The following is a 22954-nucleotide window of genomic DNA, read 5'->3' as shown; positions in this document are numbered from 1 at the left end:
GAAGACTCCTGTGACAGGATTAGGGGGTCACAGCCTCGAATCCCAGATAAATTAGTGTCCCCCGCAGAAGAAAAACTGTGCATCAAGTAGGCACTGGGACTGAAGAGATAGCACAGCGGTTGGGCTTTCACCTTTCACGCGGCCAACCCATGTTCGATTCCTCCACCCCACTCGGAGAGCCCGGCAAGCTACCGAGAGTATCGAGCCTGCGCAGCAGAGCCTGGCAAGCTACCCATGTGTATTGGATATGCCAAAAACAGTAACAATAAGTTTCTCAATGAACAAATCAAACAAGTAGGCACTTGTTACCAAGCATTCCACTGGTCACTCCTATTTTGAAATTATGGTGATCTTCTCTCTGTCTATCTTTTCTTGCTTTTGATTATGGGACAGTCATTGAGTAAACATGATATGTTCCTCAAGGGGCTTAAGGACTCCCTTAGGACACGGGGCACTAGGGTTAAGAAAAAGGACCTGCAGAAATTCCTTACTTACATCGGTGAGGTTTGTCCCTGGGTTCCCCAGGAAGGTACTATTGATGAAAAACGTTGGGGGAGAGCAGGAGATTGCTTAAAAGATTATTATGAAACCTTTGGGCCTGGGAAAGTTCCCGTCCAAGCCTTTTCCTATTGGAATGATATTAATGATATTCTAAAAATTTATAATCACTCTCCTGAAGTAAGGAAGCTTGTCCAAAAAGGGAGAGATTTCTTAATAACATTTTCATGACCCCGCAACCTGCTCTTTGGTTGTTATTCCTATGCTCAATAGTGACAGCCCTCTTGCTTTGCTGATAAGACACAGTCCAGAGATTCGCCTCAGACCAAGGCCCTTTACCCCTCCCTAAAGAGTCATCCTGGCAAATTATCCCCTGCTGATGTTACAACCCTGGAGAATAAGGCTGCCTGTTATCATGATGGTGAGTCTCTTCCTTCTCTAGGGGCCTTTCCTACCTTACCCCCACCCTATTCTAATCTTGAGCCTATTTCAGCCTATGCACTCCCTCCTGAGCCTAAATATCCTCCCCTTTGTGCTCTGGTTCTTGATTTTGACTTAGTTTCCAGTGACCTGTATAGGGTTAAAAAACAATTGTGTAATGCTTTGGGGAGTATTGCCATTTTGACAATGTTGATTCTTCCTATCCATGAGCAGGGGATGTGTTTCCATTTTCTCGTGTCCTCTTTTATTTCATGGAGCAGTATTTTATAGTTTTCTTTGTAGAGGTCCTTTACTTCCTTGGTTAAGCTGATTCCAAGGTATTTGATTTTCTGGGGCACAATTGTGAACGGGATTGCTTTTTTCATGTCCCTTTCCTCTGTCTCATTGTTTGCATATAGGAAGGCCATGGTTTTTTGGGTATTGATTTTATAGCCTACGACCTTACTGTACAGGTCAATTGTTTCTAAGAGTTTCTTAATAGAGCTTTTAGGCTTCTCTCGATATAGTATCATATTGTCTGTGAATAGTGAGAGTTTGATTTCTTCCTTTCCTATCTGAATGCCCTTAATATCTTTTTCTTGCCTAATGGCAATTGCTAGTACTTCCAGTACTATATTGAAGAGAAGTAGTGAGAGTGGGCATCCTTGTCTTGTCCCTGATCTTAGAGGAAAGGCCCTTAGTTTTTCCCCATTGATGATAATGCTTGTCATAGGTTCGTGGTAGATGGCTTTGACAATCTTGAGGAAAGTCACTTCTATATCCATTTTGGCAAGAGTTTCCATCATAAATGGGTGCTGAATCTTGTCAAATGCTTTCTCTGCATCTATTGCTATGATCATATGGTTTTTATCTTCACTTTTGTTGATATGATAGATTATGTTGAATGATTTCTGAATGTTAAACCATTCTTGCATCCCCAGAATGAATCCCATTTGGTCATAGTGTACGATCTTTTTGATGAGTTGTTGGATCCTATTTGCTAGTATTTTGTTGAGGATCTTCGCATCGGTGTTCATCAAGGATATTGGTCTATAGTTTTCTTTGTTAGTGGTGTCTTTGTTTGCTTTTGGTATTAGGAAGATATGTGCCTCATTGAAACTGTTGGGGAGGGTTCCTGTCTTTTCAATTTCCTGGAAAAGCTTGAAGAGAACTAGCAACAAATCTTCTTTAAATGTTTGGAAGAATTTGCCAGTGAATCCATCTGGACCTGGGCTTTTGTTTTTGGGGAGACTTTTGATTACATTTTTTATTTCCTTGATATTTATGGGCCTATTCAGATATTCCAGGTCTTCTTGGTTCAATCTTGGGAGATTGTAGGAATCAAGGAATTCATCCATTTCTCTTAGGTTCTCTTGTTTTGTGGCATACAGACTTTCAAAGTAGTCTCTGATGATCTTTTGAATCTCCTTGGTTTCTGTTGTGATGTCCCCCTTTTCATTTTTGATTCGGTTTATTAGGGTTCTCTCTCTCTCTTTCTTTGTGAGTCTTGCTAGCGGTTTATCGATCTTATTTATTTTCTCGAAGAACCAGCTCTTTATTTCATTTATCTTTAAGGATACCCATGACATTCTTCAAAGAAATGGATCAAGCAATCTTGAAATTCATATGGAACAATAAACGCCCACGGATAGCTAAAACAATTCTGGGAAAAAGATGATGGGAGGCATCACCCTCCCCAACCTTAAACTTTACTACAAAGTGGTAACAATTAAAACAGCATGGTACTGGAACAAAGGCAGAGCCACAGACCAATGGAACAGAGTCGAATATCCCAACACACAACCCCAAATGTAGGATCATCTAATCTTTGATAAGGGTGCAAGAAATGTGAAGTGGAACAAAGAAAGCCTCTTCAACAAATGGTGCTGGCATAACTGGACAACCACATGCAAAAGAATGGGCTTAGACCTCGACCTGACACCATGCACAAAAATCAGATCAAAATGGATTAAAGACCTCAACATCAGACCACAATCCATAAGGTACATCAAAGACAAGGTAGGCAAAACCCTTCATGATATTGAAGCTAAAGGTATCTTCAAAGATGAACGAAACTAAGCAATCAAGTAAAAACAGAGTTAAACAAATGGAACTACATCAAACTAAGAAGCTTCTGCACCACAAAAGACACAGGGACAAGAATACAAAGGCAATCTACAGAATGGGAAAGGATATTCACCCAATACCCATCTGATAAAGGATTGATATCAAGGGTATACAAAGCACTGGTTGAACTCTACAAGAAGTAAACAATGCTCTGCATCACTAATCATCAGGAAGATGAAGATCAAAACTACCATGAGATACCACCTCACACCACAGAGAATGGCACACATCCAAAAGAACAAAAGCAACCGCTGTTGCAGAGGATGTGGAGAGAAAGGGACCCTTCTACACTGCTGGTGGGAATGCCGACTTGTCTAGCCCCTTTGGAAAACAATATGGACGATTCTCAAAAAAATTAGAAATTGCACTTCCATTTGATCCAGCAATACCACTTCTGGGAATATATCTTGGAGAAACAAAAAAGTATAGTCGAAATGACATCTGCACTTATATGTTCATTGCGGCACTGTTTACAATAGCCAGAATCTGGAAAAAACCCGAGTGCCCTAGAACAGATGACTGGTTAAAGAAACTTTGGTTAATCTATACAGTGGAATACTGTGCAACAGTTAGAAAAGATGAAGTCATGAACTTTGCATATAAGTGGATCAACATGGAAAGTATCATGCTAAGTGAAATGAGCCAGAAAAAGAGGGACAGGCTTAGAAAGATTGCACTCATCTGTGGAATATAAAATAACAGAGTAAGAGACTTACACCCAAGAATAGTAGTAAATAATGCCAGGAGGTTGGCTCCATAGCTTGGAAGCGGGCCTCACATGTTGGTGGAAAGTCATCTCAGACAGAGAAGGGAACACCATGTAAAATGTGATTGGAGATCCTAGCGGGGAGGGAGATGCGTGCTGAAAATAGACTAGAGACTGAACACGATGGTCACTCAATACCCCTGTTGCAAACCACAACACCCAAAAAAAGAGAGAGAGAAAACAAATTGGAATGGCCTGCCACAGAGGCAGGGTGGGGTGGGAGGGATGGGATCGGGGATGGGAGGGATACTGGGTTCATTGGTGGTAGAGAATGGACACTGGTGGAGGGATGGACTCTCAAATATTGCAGGAGGGAAAAACAAGCACGAAAAGGTGTGAATCTGTAACTGTACCCTTACTGTGACTCACTGAAAAATAAATAAAAAAAAAATTGTGTAGTGAGGGGCTGTTCTCCAGCAGGAGCAGGAAAACGTCTGCCTGATCACAACTGTTGATACAATTTCCTAGAGTTGAAATTGATTAGAAAGCAAAGCTACAACATTAGAATCCATACATATTTTTAAAAACCAAATTTTAATGCAAAAATATTTGCCAGTTGCACCCATATCCCACTGCTGTAGTCATGCCAATGGCTCAACTCCAATTCATGAATATTCTCTGCAGAGATGCAAAACTGTGCATAATTTCAAGTACCCCAGCACTCAGACTGAGTACTCTGGTGTTTTCTGGGTTCAGGGTGCCAGCCTCTCCCTTACTCCCCAACTTCCCTGTATTCCCAGAAGTCCTTGAAGCCATTCTCACCTTCCGCAGCCATCACCATGTCCACTCAGTGGCCCAGACCACGGATCATGAAGTCTCTGGATCTTGCTACCACATATGATACCTCCTAATTCCTTAATACTGAAATTTCAATTATACTGAAATAATCAATTATACTGAAAATATTTGTTCTGGTGTGTTATGGTGAGTTCTCCAAGTTCTGCCCAAAGACATTTCATTGTGCAGGCCATGTTCAGAGAATAATTTAAAGTAGTCCCTATTGGTTAAGAGAAATTTTCAGCTCCCAGTGAAACTAAGTTGTGCCCACATGCTAACATATTTTTATGATGAGATTTTAGTTAAAACTAACCAGAAAATCCATTTTTCTTCCTATAAACAAGATTGGGAATATTTGTTCTAGCAACCATTCTACGTTAAAATGGTTACAGTGGGGGCTCCGCTCCGGCCGGCCGGGTTTTCGGCCCGGGTGCCCATGTCTCTGCAGAGCCGGTGGATGTGGAACGAGCGGGCCAGAGACAGGTTTAGGAATTGGGGTTCCAGCAAGTGCTTGCACCCGTGTATGGAGACTGTGAACTAAGCTTTTGCCCCACGCCGGCTAATGGAGGGAATAACCTTCCTTCTTGGTCTCTCTCCCCTCCGGGAGACGGCGTGGTGTCCGACATTTTGTGGGTCCGTTGAGAAGGTATGAACTTTTGGCGCGAGGAAAAAAAAAATGTGTGCTTTGAACTTGAAACAGCCGCGGGATACAGGGCCAGCCCCCGCCGGGGCCGGTGCTCGGCTCCGGCCGGCCGGGTTTTCTGCCCGGGTGCCCATGCCTCTGCAGAGCCGGTGGATGTGGAACGAGCGGGAACCAGAGACAGCTTTAGGAATTGGGGTTCCAGCATCTGGCAGAATTTTCCCTGGACTTTATACAGAAATCCAAAACTTAACATTTATAATTGTCAGCAATGTGAAACGGTTCCTTTTGAACAGATCTGACTTGGGGGGGAAATTCCAAATAATAACAGTAAGTTTTTGTTGAAATATTGAAGTTTTTTAATGTAGCAGCCAGCTCTCTGGACTGTGAACTAAGCAAAAGCCCCATGCTGGCCGACGCGGCGTGGCGTACACCATACTATGAGGCGCTGGAAGGAGGATGAGGGGGATAAAGGAAAAAAAAAAAAAGGGAAAAGGAAAAAGGGAAAAAAGAGAGAGAGAGAGAGAGTTGTGTACTTGTAGCAGTGGGGCTACATATCTCTTCATTTCCAGCAATGAAAAACTAATTATCAAATGTAGTAGGTCTGTCTCTCTTGCTTGGAAACTCTAACAACTATAGTGAGTTTTGTGTTGAATTATGGAATGTAATCAAGGTAAAGAAAAAATGAAGTGAAATTCATTAGTTATACAGTAGGGGGTAGGGGGTGGGGGCGGGGGGTATACTGGGGTTTCTGGTGGTGGAGTATGGGCACTGGTGAAGGGATGGGTGTTTGAATACTGTATAACTGACATATAAACCTGCGAACTTTGTAACTTTCCACATGGTGATTTAATAAAAAGTTTAAAAAAAAAATAAAATGGTTACAGAGAAAATGATAATAGCAGAAAAAATGGTCCAAAAGACTGAAATGGGTTATACATAATCCCCACTTAATCTATGAATTATGCAGTACAATGACCTAATTTGAGCTGACTAATCTGTTACTTGCCAAAATTTTCCTAACTAATCCAAAAATCTGTTGCATGGCTGGACTATTAAGCTTGAAATACAAGATAGTTATCTATTGTTAATTAGAAGTTAGAGTGATTGAGAACTGAAGTATTTGTAATGTGTACCATATTTATGAGGGATGCAAATAAGTATCTAAAGGGTACTACTCTATAATTTTAAATATTTTATAGTACAGGAAAATTATTTATATTAATAATTATATGTTTTTCTTTGCTAAACATTTAATTTTTTAATTAGGTTAGTTTTGGGTAGACTCAAAAATACTGCTTTTAGCATTTTTAGTATTAAGGTATGTAACTAATATATTAAAATATCCGACATGTCTAGGAGAGATGCCTAAAAATACATACTCTAACAAATCTACACTATCTTCTATTTTTGAAATAGGTATTGCTTTAGTATATGTTCTAAACTTTTCCCTGAATAATTGTATCTGCAAGTCTACTACTAAATGATCACAAATGATGACATTAAAAAATAAAGTGTGAGGGATAGAGAGAGTACAGCAGATAGGGAGCTTTCCTTGCATGTAGTTGGCCTGGGTTTCATCCCCAGCATCCTATATGGTCCCCGAGCACCAGTAGGAGCAATTCCTGAGTGCAGAGCTAAGTGTAATTTTTGAGCTAAGAGTAACCCCTGAGTATCGCCAGGTGCAACCCCTGGCCCCCCTGCAAAATTGTCCACAATTGAAAAAATCAGATGAGTTATGCAATTGAAGGAACATAGTTTAATTATCCCTGAATATTTAATATTTTTTAAAATCTTTCATAATTTTGATACAAATTACTCACTGATTAAAATTATTCAGAATATTATAACTATGAAGAAAAAAAGAAAAAAATTAATTATCCAAATTAAGATAATTTATCTCTTTTCACATAAGGTCTTATAACATTGATTTTATTATGCTGTTTTCCTATGTAAGAACCCATAATACTTCTAATTTCTTTTTTTTTTTTTTTTTTGCTTTTTGGGTCACACCTGGCGATGCACAGGGGTTACTCCTGGCTCTGCACTCAGGAATTACCCCTGGCCGTGCTCAGGGGACCATATGGGATCCTGGGATTTTAACCCGGGTCGGCCGCGTGCAAGACAAACGCCCTACCCGCTGTGCTATCTCTCCAGCCCCAATACTTCTAATTTCTGAGAGACTGCAGGCAACATCTGTTATTCCTCACATCAGAATAATCTGGTTAAGTTTCCATTTTCTTCTCTTCTCATTATTTTATTCTAATACTTCTCACATACAATTCCCTCCCGTTGTACATAATGTATGTGCCTATATATGGCTCTCTGCCCCTGAATTGTTCTTCTCCTTTATTTAAGGTCTGTTCATCATTTAATATATTGTTAGTTTTATTTATTGAAATATCTGAGATTAATTGAAATATCAATGTGAACCATATTCTTTAAAGTTTATATGTATACATACACTCATATTCTAACAATGAGAAGTTTTATATTTTCTTATTACTATACCATATTAAAAATAGTGCTACAGAATACCTAATGTTAAATTTTTGTGAAAATTTTACTGACATAAAATTTTTTAAAGTGTTAATTAAGCCCACTCAGTTATTCAAAACATATAGTCATAATCCCAAAATTTTTAATCCCTCAAGAAAAACTATAAATTTTTTATCCTTCTTACAATTTGGGGGGATTATTTTAGTAGAAGAATTTATGTGTAAGTATACACAATGAAAGCATTTTTGAGTAATTTACCTTTCATAATTTAAAAAATTAGTGAAGTAAAAACATAGGTGAAAAGATAATTGAGGTATGCTTGCTACCATGAAGTTTTCTGTGTTGAATTAATAGAAAATTTTGTATTTTGAGTGTATTTCTGGGGATTTAGGATTATTTTGACTTTGTCTTTGAGAAAAATTATTTTTAAAACATTTAATTTTTTCTAAGTAGACCTTATTTAAGAGCAATTTTAGGCTCACAGCAGATCTGATTCAAATTACAGAAGTTTCTGACATACTTCTTTCCACAACACAGCCTTCTCAACTATCAAATTCCCTCACCAGAATGGCACATCTGTTACAACTGATGAGACTCCATTATACAACATTATTACTCAACATCTTCAGTTTATATTAGAGAGAGAGGCATTATTTGTGGTGTGCTTTCTGTAGGGTTTGACCAATGTGTCCATCAGTACATTGGATGGAATCATATGGAATATTTTTGCTGTTCTAAAAAATGCTTTGTGCTACACTTATTCATTCCATCCTCTGCCTGACCTCACAAAACATTTTTTTAAAAGGGATTTTCAATTCAAGTGGTCAAAGACCTTGAGATCTAACAAGAAACTATAAAGTATACTGAGGAAAATAGAGGCATAATACTTCGAGTTTGAACCAGAAAGTTATTTTCAATGATCTGATACCACTGGCAAAAACAACACAATCACAAATAAACAAATAGGACTACATCGAATTGAAAAGCTTCTACATGGAAAAGAATACATGGGCTAAAACTATGATACTAACTGTATGAGAAAAAATATCAACATTCGACAAATCAGATTTTAATATCCAGGATATGTAAAAAGCCAGCAAGTTCAAAAAATTTTTTTAAAAACTATCACAAAATGGAGACAGAAAATTAGTAGACATTTCTCAGTGCTTCCTCTGAGAAACAGGCGGATGGCCAGTTGGCATATGAAAATAAAAATGCTCAGCATCACTTATCAGAAAACTATAAATCAAGACAACAATGAGAATGGCAATATCAAAGATAGTATGAATAATCTGTGTTGGTGGGAATGTGGTGAAATATAAACTTGTATGTACTGCTGGTAGGAATGTTGCCTGGTACAAACCCCAGGGAAAACAGTATAGCAAGTTCTCAGCAAACTTAGAATTACAATTCCATTTTTATAGAATTTTTATCCACAATGCAAAAAAAATAATTCTCGAAAATGACATATCACTGTCACTGTCATCCCGTTCCTCATCGATTTGTTCCAGTGGGCACCAGTAATGTCTCTCATTGTGAGACTTATTGTTATTGTTTTGGGCATATCCAATACGCCACGGGTAGATGCCAGGCTCTGCTGTGTGAGCGCGATACTATCTGTGGCTTGCCAGGCTCTCCGAGAGGGGCGGAGGAATCGAACACGGGTCCATAGCGTGAAAGGCAAATGCCCTTCCGCTATACACACCATAATTCATTGATGCACACAGTACTGTGTAAGAAACACAAAAATAAAAAGAAAAGCGCGGGCGAGGGAAGGGACAGAGCCAAGATGGTTGGTCTCACTGCAGTTTATTCCAAACTTCTTTCTCCATTTTCCTCTGATTCTCTTCCTGCTACTTCCTCCCCCATCCTACTTCATTCTCTCTCTCTCTGCATCTCCCCTGGAACTCCCCCCAGCCCGCTCATGCTCATACAGCTACCTTAAATCTGAGGCTTATGCGTAGGTGTGGTTACAATCCATAGGGGGTAAAGTTCTATCCCTTAGGAGAATGCTTTCACTAGGACAGAATCTCTCTCAGCAGGACATCCGCCCAAGAGCGGAATTCCATGGGTGTGTTTCTCCTCTCTTTGTCCGACTAACGTATAAGTATTCATATTATAAATCATTTTATAAGGACATAGCAAGAGACGCATTAAGCTTATAGAATTGCCTTCTGGGGGTCACCTGGATCTCAGACTACAGTGCTCAAGCCAGATTAGTCTTTCCTAGCCCTAGCAGGGCCCTAGTCTCCTCGTTGCTTTTGGATCATGACATGACAGCCCATGACCAAGCTCTTAACATATAGTTAAGAATTAGGCGCTTTGGCCAGGCCCATCTCGATGCCAGGGTAGCACACAACTCACCGCTTGCCCTGGGTCCGTCTCGTCCCCCGTTGGGACCCTGCTTTTGAGGGTGCTAGGAAGCAAAGGCAACTGAGGCTTAAGTTGAGAAAGCAGATGCCCAGGAATGAATAATATTTGAAGCCAATTGAATCCCATGTTACCAAAGCATATTAATAAATGTCTTTCTTTGTCCATGCAGAAAGGATATTGTTTTAAAGTAAACTATTCAAAAGACACAAGAGAGGAGAAAGACAATATTAACTTAAAGACAATATTAACTTACACTGTCCTAGCAAGGTCTGACCTTACAAATTAAGAGTTTGATTAGAGAAAGAGCAGATAAACTGGTAGAAGTGGTTACAGATAAACAAAGGAATGGGAGTGACTCGGGAGCACTTTGATGGGTGTGACTGATAAACCTAAGCTCCTTGTGGCGAGGGGAGCAGGACAAACCAATGATATCCAACACAGTACAATAGTGAAGATATGGATGTGTCGAATGCTGATAATAAAACTCAGGGCAGAAAATAATGAACTGGAATTTTTTTAAAAATCTAAGAGATGAATGAAACCAAGAGCTAATTTGTTTGGAAAAAACAAACACACACAAAAACCAAGAATAATAAATCACTAGCAAGATTAAAAAAAAAAAAGAGAGAAACAACCCTGATAAATCACATGTGATAGTGTGGGCATCACAACAGACAACTATAGAAATTCCTATGATCACCAGAGATTATTTTAGCAATGTTTATGCCACAAAAAGAGATGTTTTAGCCATAACCTAAAAGAAATAGGTAGATTCCTGAAGTTCAATAACCTTCCCAGGCTGAACCAAGATGACTTAGAGTACCTGAATTACTGAATAAATTGAAATAGTAATCAAAAATCTTACCAAAAACAAAAGTCCAGGGGCCAGAGCAATATTACAGTGGGCAGGGCGTTTTCTTTGCATCCGGCCAACCCGAGTTCAATCCCCAGTATCCCATATTGTATCCCCACCATCACCAGGAGTAATTCCTGAATCCAGAGCCAGGAGTAACTCCTAAGCATAGCTGGGTGTGACCCAAACCACCAAAAAAAAAAAAAAAGTCCAGGCCCAGATGGATTCACTAATGAGATCTTTCCAACCTTTAAAGATGACTGACTTACTGCTAATTTTTTTCAATCTCTTCAAGAAAATTGAAAATAAAGAAAACGCTTTCAGTTTCTATGAAGCAAACAGCACCCTGGAACGAAGAGCAGACAGACACCCCCCGCCCACACACACACACACAGAATTACAGGCCGATATTTCTGATCATACACCATAATCAAGTGGAATTTATCCTAGGGATGGTTTAATATACAAAAGACAATTAAGGTAATGCATCATATCACTAAAAGAAAAAATAAAAATCATATGATCATGTTGGGGCTGGACTGAGCTACCAGGGCGAGCCCATGTATACTGTACTGTACTACAGACAGGAACATAGGGACCCATGAAAATGGGCAAGATTTCTCGTGTGTCCTGACTGGTTTAGATGAAGCTGAACATTTTCCCCCTTCAAGCTGCCTTCAGAAAAATAATTTCAGTATACTGAAAAGAGTAGTTTTCCTTCTCTCACAGAAGCCTGGCTGGTCTTTGATATGCAGATGGTATTAGCCAGGCCTGACCTTTGATATTGTAAATTGGAGGCTCTGGCCCAGCCTAGAGTTTGGGATGTAGATTTCTGGTGCAGGACCCAGTTTTGTCTTTGGGATGTAAATCCAAGTGCTTTTAGCCCAAGGAAGATTTCAGTTTTGGTTTTGCATCTTCTTTCCGGAGACCTAGATTACTGGCCTGCAGATACAAGGAAATAATGTTGCCTCAATGTTCTTCCTGTAACATCTTTTGATGCCTTTGGTGACGTCACTATATTGCGCCCCTTAGAGCTACCATGATCAATAAAAGGAGGTCCATGAGGCCCTCTGCCTTTGCTAAGAGCCAGAGAGAGCCTTAGTCATCCAATCAAGACATTTCTTCTGAGTTCCTTATCTCAGAGCCTCCAACCCCACGAACATTCACGCAACATGACCACATTAATCAGATAGAGAGAAAGCATTTGTCAACATCAGCACTTATTCATGATAAAAACTTTTATTCATGATAAAAACAAAATGGAAATTGAAGAATCTTTCCTCACCATAGTCAAAGTCATGCAGAAAATATAACACTCAGTGGAGAAAAAATACCTAAAAGCCTTCCCTCTAAGGTCAGGCACAGAAAAAGTTGTCCACTCTCGCTACTTCTATGCAAAATAAGCAAGTACCTGCCATGGTGATTAGGCATGAAAAATACATCAAGGTCATCCAGATAGGAAAGAAAGAAGTGAAGTGTAAGATTTTCAGATGCCATGATGTTATGTTTAAAAAATCCTAAAGATTCTACCAAAAAAATCCTACAATTACTGTAAAGTGGTAGATTAAAAAATTAAGACATGAATCCATGACTTTCCTATTTGCAAATAATGAAAGAGAAGAGAAAGCTATTTTAGAAATCACATTTGCAACTATGCCTCAGAAAATCAAGTTCCTAAGAATCAGCTTACCTAAAGAAGTGAAAGACAGAAAGCTACAACATACTACTTCCAGCCAGATAATCTCTCATCAGCCTCCATCCAGATCCCATGTCCTTCTCTCTCGCCACAACCGTGCCTCTGGCCCCTGAGCCAGGCTGTTTCACTTGGGGCATCCCAGAGTGGGGTAGGTAAGAGCCTTCCCAGCCCCAAAAGACCCAGCCCTAGCAGACTAAAACGTCCAGAACTCAACCGCTGTTACCCTCATGGCCGCTCTCCACACGCTTGGGTTGAGCCTCACCCAGGAGTGAACCTATTTTTGGATTGCCCAGCTGCATTCATGGCTGTGCCACTCTTCATACCACACATTCAACCTATATTCCAAGAGTACCGCACCACATTTGATAGAGTTCAAAGTAGGAGGCATGGGTTGGAGCAATAGCATAGTGGGTAGGGCGTTTGCCTTGCACACAAGCCAACCCAGGTTCAATTCCCAACATCCCATATGGTCCCCCGAGCACTGCCAGGAGTGATTTCTGAGTCCAGAGCCAGGAGTAGCCCCTGTGCATCACCGGGTGTGAACCAAAAATAAAACAAACAATCAAAGAGTAGGAGGCAACCAATCTTAGAGGGAAATATATATTTTTTACAGACTTATATATTTATATATATGCACACAAGCTCAACTTCTATACAACATTTCAGTGGTTTTTCATAACAGACAATACAAAACATATTATTTCGGTTCTGCTTTGGGGCAGGGATTGGAGTTCAGGATGGAAACACCTGAAATATGATGATGGGAAGGTGTAATGGTGGTGAGATTCATATTTAATATTAAATGAAATCAAACGTTGTGAACTACTTTATAAAATAAAAAAATATTACTTCCAGAATAAAAGGCGACATGATGAAATAGAAACATATACACTGCTCATAGTTAGGAGGATTGATAGCATCAAAAAGACATTTCCCCTCCAAAGCATTGTACACATACATTGGAATCTCTATAAGGACATTCATGACAAATTTTTCAAAGAAGTATATCAAACACCCTTGAAATTTATATGGTGCAGAACACAGCCTCCCTCCCTCCCCATCACCAAATAGTTAAAGCAATCCTTGGGGGGAAAAAAATGGAAGACATCACTCTCTCCAACTTCAAACTGCACTGCAAAGCCATAGTAATTAAAACAGCATGGTATTTGAATAAATACTGGTCCTTAGATCAATGGAATAGAGTTGAATAACCTGAGGCAGACCATCAGGTACAGGAAACAAAATAAAGGACTGGGAACCTGGCTTAAGTAATAGAGCACATTCTTAACATGTAAGTACATATACCTGAATTTTACTGTTGTCATTAAATGGGTCTGTAAACATTAATTTCCCAGAGAACCACAGGGAATAGCCCCCTATCCCTCCCTACCTTCCCTCCTCCCCCTCATACTGGTGGGCATATTTCATATACTTAAAAAATAAAACACCTGGGGGCTGGAGTGATAGCACAGCGGGTAGTGATTGCATGCAGCCGACCCGGGTTTGAATAAAAAATAAAACACTAATAAATTGAAAGTACTAGAACTAGATATGTGTAAAACTAATCACCTTTGAAAACAGATTATGGGCACATGGAGATTTATTGTATTGCATTTTTTGTTGTGGTTATGTTTGAAAATTTCCAAACACAGTGATATTAAAAATCCAAAGGATTAGAATGGAAAATTGTATAGTTGTCTAGCTTCCATTCTACTTGGGTTCTATTCCTGGTACCACATGTACAGAAAACTTGAAAATTCATAGAAACAGTAGAAAAGTGATTTCCAGGAATTAGAGTATAAGAAAAAAATTGGCAGAGATTTGTATTTACCTATAAGGTTAAAATATTGGTGGATCTAATGAAAAAAATATGACAACTATAACTGAGATCACTGCTTAACTAAAATCTACCAGGAATTAATTTATCACCCACACATTAAAGAAATATCAGGAGAAAATATCTGGAGGAAGAATAGACTAAATAATTATATAGAGGCAGAGAGATCCTTTCACAATGTATCCATGTACAAAATCTCCCTGATGAATATTTTAACTTACAAATTTGTCCATGACAACTCAGCAAAGCTAATAAAAAATATATCTGTCCACATTATTAGAACCAAACATTATATTTTTTCTTAATTACTCATACCAAAGAACCTGTCATAAAATTTATGTCTAGTTCATATAATACACTTTAAAATTTGACGTAAATTTAATAAAGTATAAAGATAAACTGGATTCTAATATTTTACATCCTGATAAATTCGCCCTACGAGAAGCTATCTAGCAGTTCACTAAGTAAACTAACAATCTAAAATGTTCCAAGTTTTGTAACATGTAAATTAATACCAATTTGTTGATTTTTAAAAATCACTTGAATCAATATTGTGGTCAAAGGGCCTGAGCCAGAGTACAACAGGTAGGGTGTCATCCTTGCATGCAGCTGACCTGATTTAATACTTAAACTGCCATATGGTCTTCTGAGTCCACCAGAAGTGATTGGGGAAGGGAAGATTGAGGAGGAGAGGATGGGAAGAAAGCAGACAGGAAGGAAGAAAGGATAAAAGATAAATGAGAGGAAGGAAGGAGCCAGGGAAGGAGGGGGAAGTAGGGAAGGATTAGCCATATACATGACAGGTTTTATTTACATAACAGGTTTTATTTGGGGTGGTGGGTGTTGAAACCACATCTAGCAGTGCCCAGGAACTACTACTGGTTCTTGTATTCAGGGATCATGAATCATGCATTCCTGGTAGTATTTGGGGAAATGTATGGGATGCTGGAGTTTGAATTGTAGTTCACTACTTGTACAGCACATGACTTCACTTCTGAATTTTCTCTTCAGTTCATAGATTTTGAACAATGATTATAGGAAGTATAATCTGTGCACTTGAGTTCTAAAGGTGGGTGGAGGAAGGTTTAGAATTCCTGAGTTACTATCCTACACAATTAGATTTCTTCTTTCCTTACTTAAAATAAATATTTTTTTTCCTAAAGCGAAAAAAAAAAACTATTAAATGAATTGGAATCACTGAAAATGTCTTAGGAAATACTTTGAAAATCTCTTAAAGTAGGACTTCAGAAGCAAGCATACATTTAAAATTTCTGGCTAACATCTGTGAAAATTCTCTTATATTTAAACAGAGGTGTGAATGTCTCCCCAGGGCACCTAAATTCTATTTTAATTACACCACTTTAAAAAAACCTCTGTTTTAACATCTAACAAAGCACACATGATGTGAAAACACTTGTTAAACCACCTCCACAGTTTTAACAATAAGACAAATATGAGATCATTGCATTTCTTAAAGTTCATTAGATAAGAATTAGTTCAGTGACACTATTTTCAGAAAACTTTTGCCCTTATAATATCTAATTTTCATTTATAGTTGCCATTTAGCAGATTCTTCAAAATTTTACTTTATAAAATCATGGTTTTAAATCATTACATATCACAAAATAAAGCTATGTTTCATTGTAGTGGTGGCACAAACCTATTCAACTGAAGAAATTAAAAATAAATGACAAGTCATCTATTAAGGGAGATTGTTAATCATACTTTTGTGTCAAAGTGTCAGCCTGGAAAACGAATTACAGACTCTGCGTTTGAATCAAAGACATAATTTAAATATGCTAACTTTTTGTAAGATAGAAGAAGAGATAGGTTGTTTGTATGAGTAAGTTGAATATTTACCCCTTGAGGAGGAATTCTTTTGGGAGAAGTTTTAAATTTAGATTACTCACACCACTTGTTTAAGCTATAATTTAAATAATTTCTGTAGAAAATTATACAGACCCCAGCCAGGGCCGGTGCTTGGCTCCGGCCGAGTTTCGGCCCGGGTGCCCATGCCTCTGCACAGCCGGTGGATGTGGAACGAGCGGGAACCAGAGACAGCTTTAGGATTTGGGGTTCCAGCAAGTGCTTGCACCCATGTATGGAGACTGTGAACTAAGCTTTTGCTACATGCTGTTCCAGGAAGGGAAGTGATTCATTTTCCAACTTAAATCTCCGCGGACTTAATTACTATAATACAGAAATTGTAAACCGCGTGGCCGCTACCGCGGCCTCGCGACATTTTAAATCTTCATTCTCATCAGTGGAAAACTTATTATCAAATATTTCCTTGTTAATAGAGCTGTATTCTTGGGGGATAAATTCCAGCAAAAATAGTGAGTCTGTTTTGAAACTCTAACAACAATAGTGAGTTGTGTGTTGAAATCTGGAATGTAATCAAGGTAAAGAGAAAAGGAAGTGAAATTATCACTCACGCACGGGGGGGGGGGTTGGGGGGTGAGGGGTGGGATGTATACTGTTTTTTTGTTTGTTTTTGTTTTTGTTTTGTTTTTGTTTTTATTGGTGGTGGAATATGGGCACTGGTGAAGGGATGGGTGTTTGAGCACTGTATAACTGAGATATAAGCCTGAGAACTTTGTAACTTTCCACTTGGTGATTCAATAAAATAAATTAAAAAAAAAGAAAATTATACAGAATGAAGCACAGTCTAGGCATTGAATATGTACAATTAAAGTGCAGAGACATAGCTTATAATCTGAAATTTATTATAATTATTTGATATAAGGGCATACTTCAATAAGAAGTTGGTTAACATGAGAGACATACATCTCCTAAGTGATAGGTCTTATACATTTCTCTTGAAAAACATGAGACTGTATTCTCTTATAAGGAAAAGTCTCTTAGAGAAAAAAAAGTTATTTATAAGTATACTTATAAGTTCTGCCACTAGTGAAATGTCAAGTTGAAAATGAAGAAGGAAGGTTTTAAGCAGAGTATAGCGTTCTTTGCTTCACTCTTGAGTCTGGAGAAGAAACAAACAGATGTGAAATAATGATTAAATCAGGAAATCTTAGATAATACATGCTCATTACTGTACCAGGGTTGATTTTCTCTCTTTTATGACTCATTCACGATCAAAGAATGAGAATATTTTCTGCTCCAAGCATAAGAGCAAGAGTAAGACTTTCAGAATATCCTAGTTGGCATATTCTAGATCACTTAGGTAAAAAAAAAATAGTTCTTTTTTTAAAAATAGCCTTTTAGGACTGGAGCAATAGTACAATAGGCAGAATCCTCGCCCTGCATGAGTTCAATTCCCAGAACCCCATATAACCCCCATAATCCTCATCAGGAGAGATCTTTAAGCTCAGAGCCAAGAGTTGGTACTGGGAACAACTTGGTGTGTCCCTTAAAGCAAACTAACTAACTAAATAACATTTGAAGAAAATCCTTCCCTCTAGTTCTATTTTCTGATACTCTCCAGAATTCACAAATAAGATACTGAATCCTTTTAGTTACGGTACACAATAAATGAAAGATCCCCCAAATCCCTCAAAAACACCCAGATGAAGTATCAGTTTACAAATAGAAAATAAATTTTGTTACCTATTTTTCTAAATAGTATGTAGAGATCCTTTCCTAATACCAGAAACTATCTCATGCACAAAATTATATTGGACCATATGCTAGGCGCCATGTTCTATGCCAAATATTTTTAGTTCAAGTGGCTAAGAGAAGCAAGAAATAATATTCGAGTAGAAGGTTAAACACAGACTATCATGGGTCCATGGATCTAAAATAGTGGAAACCATTGGACTAGGGGCCAGGATATTTTCCCTTTTCTGTTCATTTTCCTTCACATACAATTTTCCTTCTAGTCATATACGACAAACCCCTAATGTCCAAAACGTAAGTGTGTTGCCTTGATCCCTGTTGTGTTTGCTCCATTCTACCCCAACACTGGCCACTATTGTACATTCCAGCCTTGTGGGGTTTGATAGAAATGAATAAGCAGGAGATTTGCTGTTTCACCTACCTTCAGAATGGACTGTTGTGTCCATGCCAACATTTTCAATACTGTTTCATTGTCCCCATGCTGCCTATTAAATATTTTTTCTTAATCTAAAATAATGAGGAACTGGGGGTATATTGCAGAAACAGAGGTCAGCAGTATATGCTCTTCTAATAATTTGTAAAAAAGCAAACAATAGGTACAAAACGAAACCCACACGTGCCAGATTTTACCAAGATTCAATATGTCTCTGTGAAATAAACTAGTTATAGTCTCAGCCTTTCCTCTAATGTGATTCAAATTCCAGTCTGGAGTCTCCTTGTTAGCACCAGAGAAGTAATCTTCTTGTAAGACTCTCCTCTTCCACTGACCATGCTACAAAATCTTTTCATTTGGAGCAAGTACTTTGAAAATACCTTTCCTCAGCAGACTTGATGCTGCTCAATTCATGTTCTCTTAATAAAGCTAATTAGAGTCTATATTTATTCTGATAAATTTTTAAATGGTTTAAATCTGAGTTTCTTACTCTAGGTACCATTAATAATTATGACAGATAATTCTGTGCTCTGAAGTAATGTCCTTTATGTTATGAATTATTTAGCAGCACTCAGAACAGCATCTGCTAAGAATTTATGTTATTGTATTCCTAATCTAAACAACAACAACAACAACAAAAACCCACAGAAGACAAAGGTCTCCACTGAACATATGGCCACTCAATACCTCTATTGCATACTACAACATCCAACAGGAGAGAGAACAAAAGGGAATGCCCTTCCACATTGGGTGTGGTGGTGGGTGTTGGGATGGGGGTAGTAGGAGGGATAATGGGATCATTGGTGGAGGAGAATGGGCACTGGTGGAGGGATGTAAACCAAATGCAAACATGAAAGTTCATAAGTTTGTAACTGTACTCCACGGGGATTCACTAATAAATTTTTAAAAAAAAAAAATTGAAGGTCTTCAGACATAACCAAATATGACTTAGGAGATAATTACTTGCCTACTTAGAAACAAAACTATAGTATAGACATTTGATTCAAAATAACTTTTTAAGGGTCTTTGAACCACTCCTGCTATTACTCCTGACTCTACAGTAAGAGTTCACTCCCATCAGTACTTATGGGACTTTAGATGTGACACGGGTCAGCCTCACTCAAATCAAGAGCTTTATTTGCTATACTATCATTTCTACCCCTCAATTCAAAATACCATCTTTCATAAGGAAAAGAATCATTTTTAAAAAATGTAACTAAAGAGAAATAAAATTCTGAGTTTTAAGCTAAGACCCTAAGAAAAACTTACAGGTATTTAATGTAGCAAAAATTTTAACATTTTGCCAATGCAGTCACTTCTTTATTGACACCTGTCAAATCTGAAACATGCTGACTAAGTAGTTGGTCTCCTAAGAATGCTAGGCTTTCGTATTTAGAGAACAAAAACTTCAGGAACAAGAGATATCTGAGAGATCAGATAATCTAAAGAGATAAGTTGGAAGGAGTAGAAAATTCCTTACTTCTTGATTTACTCAGATCAAGTCAATATAGAAGAATGACTTGAATTTCTAGTTCATCATGTGTCAGACAGTCAGGAGATCAAGAATGATTACTGACAGGTCAATATTGACCAAAAGTTATTTCAGAGACTTGAAGTATCTATATTGTATGCTTGAACTTAGAAACTACTTGAATTTCTTTCATAGTAAGCTTAAAAGATTGGACAAGCTGCTAGTACTTAAATAAAAATTTATATGTTTTCTTTAGATGTCTGTTTGTTTTTTCATAATTTTATAAACTAATTTACATCACAGAATCTCAATTAATACAAAAAATATTATTATTTTTCTACATTTTCTGAGTATAATTTGTACTGGAATGTATACTCAAATTGAAATTGTTACACATTAAAATTTTTATATGTTCTATGAGACATAGCATATATGTTAGAATTTATGAGAACATATTTATATGTGTTGTACATGTGTTTCTTTGATATTTCACACCAAGTATGAGAACAAAGTAAACAATGTTCTAGTGTAGAAATTAACTTGTATTTTAGAGACTTTGTGTGTGTGGTTATGTGTGTGTGTTTGTGGTTGTGTGCCTAAGTATTATTTCACATACATTGAGCAGCAATTATTCTAATTCTCTTTGTAAATATGATAGATTTTTAAAGCAGATTATATTTCATGCAGAGTCGATTGAAGTCAGTCAAAAATAGACCTCTGTTGATTTACTTCACAAAATTCTTTGGAATGATAATTCTATGATATCTGATGCTCACTTTTAAATTTTTTTCTGCTCAAAATGGTAGTTTTAGCTTAGATATGTGTTTTAATAATTGGTGAATAAAACCCCTGCTTTACTACTAGCTTTTTGAAACCTACCTTCTATAGCTTTATTTGGAAAACCTGCACCAAGACGTTCATAGTTAGAGTTGGACACTACTTAGCAAACTTTATTAGCTCTTTTGGAGGAAACATAGAACTGCTGGCACAGAGAAAGGAAACTTTATTCAAATATGTTATTATTTTAACTCACTGTGTTAGATTTTTAAAATCAGAATTCAAAAATTAACTGCATATTTTGGACTTCTTAAAACACTAAAACCAATTGAAACTCTGAATCATCTTTTGATTAAACCAGCAGTCTAGGTCTGAGAATGAGCAATCTGTGATTGTTTGCTTTTTAAGCTACACACGGTAGCGTTCAGGGCTTGTTCTTGGCTCTACACTCAGAAATTACTCCTAGTGGGGTTTGGGGAATCATGTGTGGTACCAGGGATAGAACCTGGGTCAGCCATGTACAAGGCCCCAGCCTTGTACTATCACTCTGGTCCTAAAGGTGAGCAATTTTAACATTAACCCTCCTTTATTAACTTGTATTGTCAACTATTATTGTCTTAATTATAATTAATCCTGCCTTTGATTATGAATAATTCACATCTCTTCAGTTCTCTCATCTTTTTACAAAATTAAGAACTTTGCTTAATTTTCTTTTTGAGGATAACTATATTAAGTTTCTGCTTCAGTAGATAGGTAGATACACAGGTATATAGATAGATAATAGATTGAACCCCAAATATCTACTTAAGGTTGCTATGAAAATGACATGGGGGGTGTCTATAAAGTACCCTTATGATACTTAGAATGTCAGATTGTTTACTAAGCGTTAGAGAACAAAAATTACTTGAAGTAATGGATGGCTTATATTGAGGTTCAAGTTTCTTTTGTCTGCTCCCTATATTTTCTTTTTTAACTTTATAGAGATCTACAAAAGAACTCAGAGGAGGTATTTGATTTCCTTTAGGCAATGGGGTGTTGAAATAAGTGAAAAAGCAAAACCTGAAGTAGGCTGATATTGAATGGGTGTAATCTGATATATCTGCTTTCACTCTAAGAACATAAATGGGCTAGCTTGTTGGGGTCTCAGTAGCTGGCCTGAGACTTTGACTAAATCCCCTGCCCCTGAAAGAAAGAGCCAGCCCTGTTTACAGGGGCCCAGGGGCTTACTTCAGCACTCCAAACACACCAGCACTCTGGTTGAGGATGAGGGATCCTTATAGTTACCATCTGCCTGAGCTAATACACCTGGCCCTGAGAGCAGGAGATGTAAATCAGTAACATCTTTATTGAGCCTAACAAGGTAAATGTCATGCATGTGGAAAACTCCTGCGTGAGAGCTAATAAACAGATTGCTGATTGACCACCAGCTATCCCCCCACCGCGTGGTTCTTTCTCGGTGGCCAAGGGAGTCCACGGGTCTAGGAGGATCAGGGCAGAGTCTTCTCCCCTTCCCACTCCCTCTCCTATAGGGAGTAAGTCTGACAACCAGGGGATGGTACTCCAGTGTGTCGGGATCGACTGGTCAGGACCCCGACACTAGCTTGTCAGAGAGATTTTTTTACTGAGTAAAAAACCAGTTTACTCAAGTTCAGGTATTCCCTCTGCTTGTGAACCAGAACAGAAACACTGGCCGGCCACATACTCTGCCACATTCCATAATGCCCTGAACACAGATCATCTGCAAATTCTTCAACATGTCTAGAGATGAAAGACAAATATAGACAGTTAAATTAATTAAGGAATAGATAACATTCTTAAATTTAATGTGATACATATAGATTTAACACACCCTCAAATGAGACGGAAGGTTTATTTAGAGCTCTCCCAAACTGCCTTTCCAAATATGCTTTTCTTTCTATCTTTCTATCTTTCTTTCTTTCCTATTCTGATGTTGTGTCTCATTTTTCAGCATAACAGTCAGTAAAAAGTTTTCTTGAAATAACTTTCTAGGCTCAAGATAGAGCTACTAATTCAGGGTATCCCATCAGTTCCAGTAAATAATATCCAGACCAGAATCCCAGAAGACGGAATCAACCAGTCTGCAAACACCTAAGCAACCTTGGGCCTTTTTTCCCCAAATAATGTTGACTGTAAGATTTCAGTCTATCAGATATGTTCTATTTTACTCTTCCTCATTCTTTATACTTTTTT

At 37.9% G+C, this 22954-nt stretch overlaps 1 protein-coding gene across 6 annotated transcripts in view; it reads right to left on the bottom strand.

The window, feature by feature from the left end:
- The window catches only part of PTPRD (protein tyrosine phosphatase receptor type D), a 1592809-nt gene that overhangs the window by 1506438 nt on the left and 63417 nt on the right, over positions 1 to 22954 (bottom strand). The window lies entirely within an intron of this gene.

Source organism: Sorex araneus, chromosome 1 (assembly GCF_027595985.1).
Source record: "Sorex araneus isolate mSorAra2 chromosome 1, mSorAra2.pri, whole genome shotgun sequence".
NCBI classification, from domain to species: domain Eukaryota; kingdom Metazoa; phylum Chordata; class Mammalia; order Eulipotyphla; family Soricidae; genus Sorex; species Sorex araneus.
The sequence above is the reverse complement of the archived record's forward strand: the minus strand, read 5'-3'. Positions and strand labels throughout refer to the sequence as shown.